Here is an 8,438-nt window from a genome sequence, read left to right as displayed (position 1 = left end):
AAATATGTCATTCTTTATCTTGTAATCTTAGTCACTCACAAACGTGAAAATGAGTTACACGTCAGAGAAGTTGTAGTACAACATGACACTAAAAGAAGAAGGTCAGTGAATTGTCAGAAAAGAAATGTGAAAAAGATGACTAACTCAAATCTTTGGCAAGTAAGCACAGAAAGAACAATACCCAACAGTGGAAAGCAGTCCCTTGCATACCTTGATAAAGACGAGTTTTGCTCATTTCTAACAAGAGCTGAGTCTTTTTATTAAAAATCATTACATGCATGAATGAGCTGGTAACCGATGATGGGTTTTTCAATGCCACCTTGGGCGCCTATTGACTGGCAGAAGGGAACAAAAGAAATTTCTGTTGGGGAGATAACCAGAGAGACAGCTTCCGATAGAAACAATTTAGGATACATGAGGCAGTTTTTAAGTATGCCTCTGAGGCTGGAAAAAAACTGCTTTGTGAAACTTCTCTCATCTCTGCTTGCTGGTAATCTTCCACAATCATTATGGATACAACTCCACCTTCATTTTGAATTCATCATGTTGTGTGTTGGTGTACAAGTGCTGAACTGAAGGGTTTTAAGATTGTTCATGCTGCTCCTAATGAGAAGACAGAGAGAGTGGGAGCAGGAGTAAGAGGCTGCATCCACATTTCTTTTATGCCTGCACAGCACGGCACACATGCCTGACTGTAGAAACTCAAAAATATAAGATGACTTCTTATCAAGCTACACTGTCATTTTCAGCCTTTTGGCAGAGAAGCAGCAACTTTAGAAGCAGCGAAGTTGGAAAAAAAATGTTTGAGGATTTCAGGCTGGCAAACTGCATAACAGATACAGAGGTTGTAAGCCTTCATTTTATGCCTTTTTTAGGCTAATTATTATACTAAAGTAATTTAGATACGGAACTCTGTCTTTGGGTAATATTCACAAATGCAAGTATCTAACACCAAAATGTCCATTTAGCTTTCATTTAACAATTCCTTTAGGAAAATGAATGTTATTTTGTTACAGTATCTTTTTTTTGCATGCAAATCTATATTATTATTTATATTTAAATCAATACCTTTCTATCATCTACAATTTAATACACTTAAATAGGTGATATAAATGTAGCTTACCACACCAAATAGCATGAATTCCCCCATGCAAAGTCACACACGAGATGAGATGACGATTAGTTGCTGCGCGGCTAAGGGTTAGGGTTGGGGTAAGCTAGTTACGTTAGCTTAAAGGAACACGCCGACTTATTGGGAATTTAGCGTGTTCACCGTAACCCCCAGAGTTAGACAAGTCGATACATACCCTTCTCATCTCCGTGCGTGCTGTAACGCTGTCTGATGGCTCCAGCATTAGCTTAGCCTAGCACAGATCCTGCAGGTGAATGGTTCCAGTAATCCTACTGCTCCCAATTGTGACAAAAGTGAAATAACACGTTCCTATATACCATGTTGTGATTTAGAGTCATAGCGTTAGCAGAAACAACGTAACATGATAAAGCCGTCTTCTAACCGTAAACAAACCGGGAACTATATTCTCAGACAGGCTTACTGCGAGCATATCACTCCGCCCAAGTACTATATTCTTCCGTCTGAGAATATAGTTCCCGGTTTGTTTACGGTTAGAAGACGGCTGTGTCTCATGTTACGTTGTTTTTTGTACACGCTGTGACTCTACAAATCACAACATGTAAATAGGAACATGTTGGCGTTATTTTGTCACTTATTTGGAGCAGTAGGATTACTGGAACCAGTCACCTGCCTGTTCTGTGATGGGCTGATGCCGCTGGAGCCGTCAGACAGCTTTACAGCACGCACGGAGATGAGAAGGGTATGTATCGACTTGTCTTACTCTGGGGGTTACGGTGAATACGCTAAATTCCCAATAAGTCGGTGTGTTCCTTTAAGCTGTAACTTAGTATTTTTCCCTACATCATGATTGGATTTAGCTACTGCTTCAATTTATTATGTGGAATATAATACTGAATAACCAACATGTCAGTTCATCAGAATGTATAACAACAAACAGTTCATCAAAAATAAACAACAGTTTTCATTTGATTTAGCTGTGGTTACTGCGGTTAGCTTGGTTTTTAGCATTAGCTTTGGCTTAGCGTTTAAGTTTTGTAGTCACTGCAACTTTTCATGCTGTTTTCACAGAAATTATACATTTCCATGGAATAATGTTTTGTATAGTAAAACAGATGTCACAAAGTCAGGTTCCTGTCTTAGCTAATTTTTTTTAACAAATATAATGTAATATAAAAAAAAACAGATTTAATAAAAAGCATGGTTCTAAGAGTAGGGGCTCGGTAGCTTTTAAGAGTAGTCCTTAATTTACTGAAATAATAACTGAATGTTAAGCTGCGTTTCCGTCAAACACTTTCGGTATAGTAGGCTACCTTTAGAACTTCACATGTAACCCGTATGTACACGTACCAAAACACTTAATCTGTTCTGCGATTCCACCACCAGCAGTACTCTTAAATGTAGGCAGGGTTGTAGGATGGAAATAGGCGATGACAGCCATGCGGTGAGAAACAAGCAGGAAAACCTTTTTATTCCATCCAGCTCTCGCTGTATTTCCTCATCAGCGACGATGCAGAGGAACGTCTGCACCAATCACGGACTGCAGTGTTTCTAGCTTCACCTTTAGTATCAGATCAGTGTGCTAGGTAACTCAGCAAAGTGGTAATGAAAAGACAGAGCGGAATAGAGCGGTTCTATTGGTACCATCCACAACTTTTCAATGAAAACACAAAAATAACCGTTCTAATGTGTAACAAACTGAACTGAACCGAACCAGACTGCTTGGAGGAAACAAAGTATATGCGTGCATGTCTTTTTAGAATAGAAATAAAATTAAATAAAATAAATGGGTCAGCCAGTGCAACAAATCAAGGGAAGGTAAATTAAACCACTTACAATGGTTCTGGAAGAACATTAAATTAACACAGGGGCAAAATAAGTTTTAGACTAAAAAGCAAAGGAAACAAGATTTTCTTGCAACAAAGTGATAAGAAAGGCAAAAAATAATCTTTATGATGGCTCATCAGTTATGGGCCCGGGACACTCGTTAAAGGCAGACTTCTGCAACTACTTTTATATGCATGTATGGATAAGAACCATATGTTTGAGGTGATGAGGACCCTGATAAAAAATTCATGTCCTTTAGTTGGAGGTGAGGTTATATGAAATATTTATCAAGTCAAGTTATTCCAAATTTAGACTTTCAAAATTGGGGAAAACAAAACACTCCAAAGGAGACTATAATAATAGGATCACCCTACACTGTAAATCCAGATTTAGTTGCAATTAAAGTTTTTACTGGTCACTACTTATTCTTTAATGTTTTGTTAAAAACATATTCATTACTAAATCACATTAGTTGTTTGTAATAATCGACTTAGGTATGAAGTGCACAGATTATATTAAAGTGATGGTTCAGAGTAATTCACCCTAGGGTCCTTTGCACCATGACCTCGAGCCAAACACCCCCCAGAAGCTATTTTCACCTGGGTCTAACATTGGGAGAGTTAGCTAGAGTAGCGTTATCAGCTGAATAGCTTAGCGGAGGGGCTAACGGACCCACGTTTGTATCTCGTAAATGACCCCACTAATAATGCCCGAAATGATACCAAACGTCTACAAGTAGTACAAATACAGTGCCTCTCCAGAAGTTCAGTGAGGATCTCTGAATGATCCAATGTTGACCTAAATGACTAATGATGATAAATAGAATCCAGCTGTGTGTAATCAAGTCTCCGTATAAATGCACCTGCTCTGTGATAGTCTCAGAGGTCCGTGTAAAGCGCAGAGAGCATCATGAAGAACAAGGAACACACCAGGCAGGTCCGAGATACTGTTGTGGAGAAGTTTAAAGCCGGATTTGGATACAAAAAGATTTCCCAAGCTTTAAACATCCCAAGGAGCACTGTGCAAGCGATAATATTGAAATGGAAGGAGTATCAGACCACTACAAATCTACGAAGACCCGGCCGTCCCTCTAAACTTTCAGCTCATACAATGAGAAGACTGATCAGAGATGCAGCCAAGAGGCCCATGATCACTCTGGATGAACTGCAGAGATCTACAGCTGAGGTGGGAGACTCTGTCCATAGGACAACAATCAGTCGTATACTGCACAAATCTGGCCTTTATGGAAGAGTGGCAAGAAGAAAGCCATTTCTTAAAGATATCCATAAAAGGTGTCGTTTAAAGTTTGCCAAAAGCCACCTGGGAGACACACCAAACATGTGGAAGAAGGTGCTCTGGTCAGATGAAACCAAAATCGAACTTTTTGGCAACAATGCAAAACGTTATGTTTGGCGTAAAAGCAACACAGCTCATCACCCTGAACACACCATCCCCACTGTCAAACATGGTGGTGGCAGCATCATGGTTTGGGCCTGCTTTTCTTCAGCAGGGACAGGGAAGATGGTTAAAATTGATGGGAAGATGGATTGAGCCAAATACAGGACCATTCTGGAAGAAAACCTGATGGAGTCTGCAAAAGACCTGAGACTGGGACGGAGATTTGTCTTCCAACAAGACAATGATCCAAAACATAAAGCAAAATCTACAATGGAATGGTTCACAAATAAACATATCCAGGTGTTAGAATGGCCAAGTCAAAGTCCAGACCTGAATCCAATAGAGAATCTGTGGAAAGAACGGAAAACTGCTGTTCACAAACGCTCTCCATCCAACCTCACTGAGCTCGAGCTGTGTTGCAAGGAGGAATGGGCAAAAATGTCAGTCTCTCGATGTGCAAAACTGATAGAGACATACCCCAAGCGACTTACAGCTGTAATCGCAGCAAAAGGTGGCGCTACAAAGTATTAACTTAAGGGGGCTGAATAATTTTGCACGCCCAATATTTCAGTTTTTTATTTGTTTAAAAGGTTTGAAATATCCAATAAATTTCGTTCCACTTCATGATTGTGTCCCACTTGTTGTTGATTCTTCACAAAAAAATACAGTTTTATATCTTTATGTTTGAGGCCTGAAATGTGGCAAAAGGTCGAAAAGTTCAAGGGGGCCGAATACTTTCGCAAGGCACTGTAGGTTATGCTCTCATAAACGATGGATTGGAAAGTTTGTAAGTACACCAGAAGTTTATGTAAATAACACTTCTGCTCTCTGCTGTTGTCTAGCTAACTCGCCCAATGTTCGACCCAGGTGAAAAAAGATTCTGGGGGGGTGTTTGGCTCGAGGTCATGGTGCAAAGGACCCTAGGGTGAATTACTCCGAACCATCACTTTAAGCAGAGATAACTAAGGATGCCAACTTTCTGTAAGGGAGGGGCGGGGTCATTTTAACTGTTCTGTGCTGAAGGCTCATGGGAAAAAATATATATGTTCTAACGGTTTCTGTCCTAGTTGAGTTTGTTTTAATAATGTTCTGTTAATGTTTTGGGTGTGCATTTATGTCATCTGGGTTTTAGTTTTGTATCGTTGATTTAGTGTTTATGTTCATCTACATTTTATTGTTGTACCATGACCGAGACCCAGGTGGGGACTGATGGGGTCTGGGCAGTCACAGCCTATACAGATTAGAACCTAAATCTGTTTTCTGAGTGAAACTAATCATGCAGCACAGTGCATTGCGAAATACAATTCTTATGTGCAAACTGATGTCATTCTGCTTTGAAACAAAGATATTGAATGTGTTGTTCTTAAAATTAGATTGTCATTAAAGAAAAACAATATTTATGTAATCAGATTAATCCTCCAGTGTTGACAAGTAACCCAGTATTTATATTTGTTATGTTTCTTTGCATATTTGAAGCTATAGTGCATAGTTTCTGTCTCTCCCATTAGGATTTCTAAGTAATGACAACTAAACTTACGCAGCATTCGAATGATACAAATTTTCCATGATCACGCAACACCCCCACACCCCTCCTCTACGCAGTTACTAGTAGCCAAGGAGGACACGGAGGATTAAAAAAAATATGATGGACTTGTCAGAAGAGCTAATTATCTTTACTTGATTTTCTGCGTGCGAAAGTCCTCGGATGACACCAGTTTCTGAATGTAGCCATACTGAGAAATACAAAGAGAGTTGTGTGGAGCTGAAAGTCTTAATTAGCTTTGTATCAACTCAACCACTTGAATGTAACGGATGTTTATTAATATCAAAAAAGTTACGCACTAAAGCTTTAACTTAAAAAATTATTTATGTTTACTAATGATTTTTAGTAATGACTCCTAAAGTAAACTTTATTTGTCTACTGCATCAAATTACTGCTCTGTGTTAATACAACTTGACCTATTAAGTTTAACCTTGTGTAAAAACTTAAAGCAAATTTCCATGTATGTGTACTTTTTGATCCACTTCAGCTTCTAAAAAAGACATTTTACTGTCTGTATGTAAATTTGTGACCACATACAGCTTCTTTTTTTTAATAACAAGAAAGTTGTTTCAAAAAGGAGTCAAAATGAATTACAATGGACTTCAATCAGTACCCAGGCCAAGGTGACATTTTCATGTTTAGATGTTAATAATTCTGTAAAGCAAATATTTAGTGGACAAAACCAACTCACAATTTTAAGCTCAATTTAGTAGCTGTTCTGGAGCTATCACACGATCTTCATCAAAATGAATCATGAATCATGAAGAAATTACAGATCTGAGCACTTTTTTAATCACTAATAGTTTTTAATTCAGAGTATTTAAAAATACTTTCTGCTTTTACATTATAGAACAAATTTTTCATATGATTTTGCAAATATATAAGCACTAAAAGAAACTAAAGTTAACAAAACAAAAGGTAAGGAGATGTTGGGAACAGAACGGAATAAAGACAATTTATTTACAGCACATAAAACATCACATTCATTTATTCCCTTTAGATTACAATGGTAGGGAAATTATTTAGTTCATTATTTGTTGTTTATTTTTTAAACATAAAATAAAATAGCCAGGGTAAATGACACTAAAGCATCCATTTAACCCAATATGACTGAAATCTGATTACTTGCATCTTTAAAGAAAATGTCAATTTCTCCATTACACAGATATCCCTTATAATTTCAACAAAGTTTTGTAATATAGGCGGTTCAGGCTGTAACCATTTTATTGTTATAGTTTTCATACTTGCAACCAAAATTATTTTAAACTATATAATATATAATTATGTCTTAGTAAATTCATGTTTGCAGGTGGTTGGCCTATAGGTATAGTGCATCAAACCTAAACAGAATCTTAATATCAAGTACAGTTTTTATAACGTTATGGATGTCCTGCCAAATTGTAGATCTTAGCATTATTTAAAAGTTGAGCATCATAGTTCATTCTTGACCACAGAAATCCATTAATGAAGATCATGGGATATAATCAAAAGCCCCAAACAACTACGGACGGTTTTCGAGGTCAAGAAATAACTCCGTGTCGTGGCCGGGTTGGTTCAGTGGGTAGAGCAGGCGCACATATACTGAGAGGTTTATGCCTCAATGCAGAGATCCAGGGTTGAAATCCCACCTGTGACGATTTCCTGCATGTCTTCCTCCTCTCTCTCCCCTTTTTCACCTAGCTGTCCTGTCAAATTAAAGGTGGAAAAGCCCAAAAAATAATCTAAAAAGAAATAACTCAGTGTGTGGATCTTTATTGCACATCACTTTCAACTCTTTGATAAAGGAGTAGAGCGCTCAAAAACACTTTGGGAAAAGAAGAATTATCTTTTTCTGGAGTAAAGCCTCAGGCAGATAATCTTAGACTAAAAGAGCCATAACACTAACCAGAATACAGTTGTCCAGTTTAGATAAATCAAAAATATTGACTGATGAATTCATGTTTCTTTTGGGGCTGCATATAATACTGGCATGTGTGAATGAAATACAGTTAGGGTGGGTGGTTAAATTTTAGTTTAGTAAAATCCATTAAAAATTCATAGGACATTCTGACATATGTTTAACTAGTTTTTAATGTCTTATTTCACACCAGTTACAATTGTGTCAGTAAATGGTTGTGTAAATTGTTTGGATGTCCTTTTGACTTTATGAAACTCAGCTGTAAAGTACAAAATACTTTGGATGCAAATGCTGACAGATGAATATTTAACACGGTTATTTATAAAACATGGTGATGCACAACGCAGTGGAGCAGGTGAAGGAGAATCACTGTCAGTGTCCACACAGCGTACAGCTGGCCGGTGGCAGGCCGCTACGGGGCGGGCTAAAGACAGTTCATACTGATGTAGGGCAGCCAACAATGTTATATGCACTGAAAATGTTCACCCAATGGCAGCGAGTGACTAATTCTTACAGTCACATTTAGACTTTTAGCCGATGGCATGTTGTTATCTTGTTAGAGGATACGTTAGCAGGCTGTTTGTGGTAACTGGACCTTTTTTATTGCAGTGTAGTAAAGCTTTATCTGCCATCCCAGTATGTTACATTGTGCCAACAGTAAATTCAATCCTGGAGGGAATAAT

Source organism: Perca fluviatilis, chromosome 4 (genome assembly GCF_010015445.1).
Source record: "Perca fluviatilis chromosome 4, GENO_Pfluv_1.0, whole genome shotgun sequence".
NCBI lineage: Eukaryota > Metazoa > Chordata > Actinopteri > Perciformes > Percidae > Perca > Perca fluviatilis.
The sequence above is the reverse complement of the archived record's forward strand: the minus strand, read 5'-3'. Positions refer to the sequence as shown.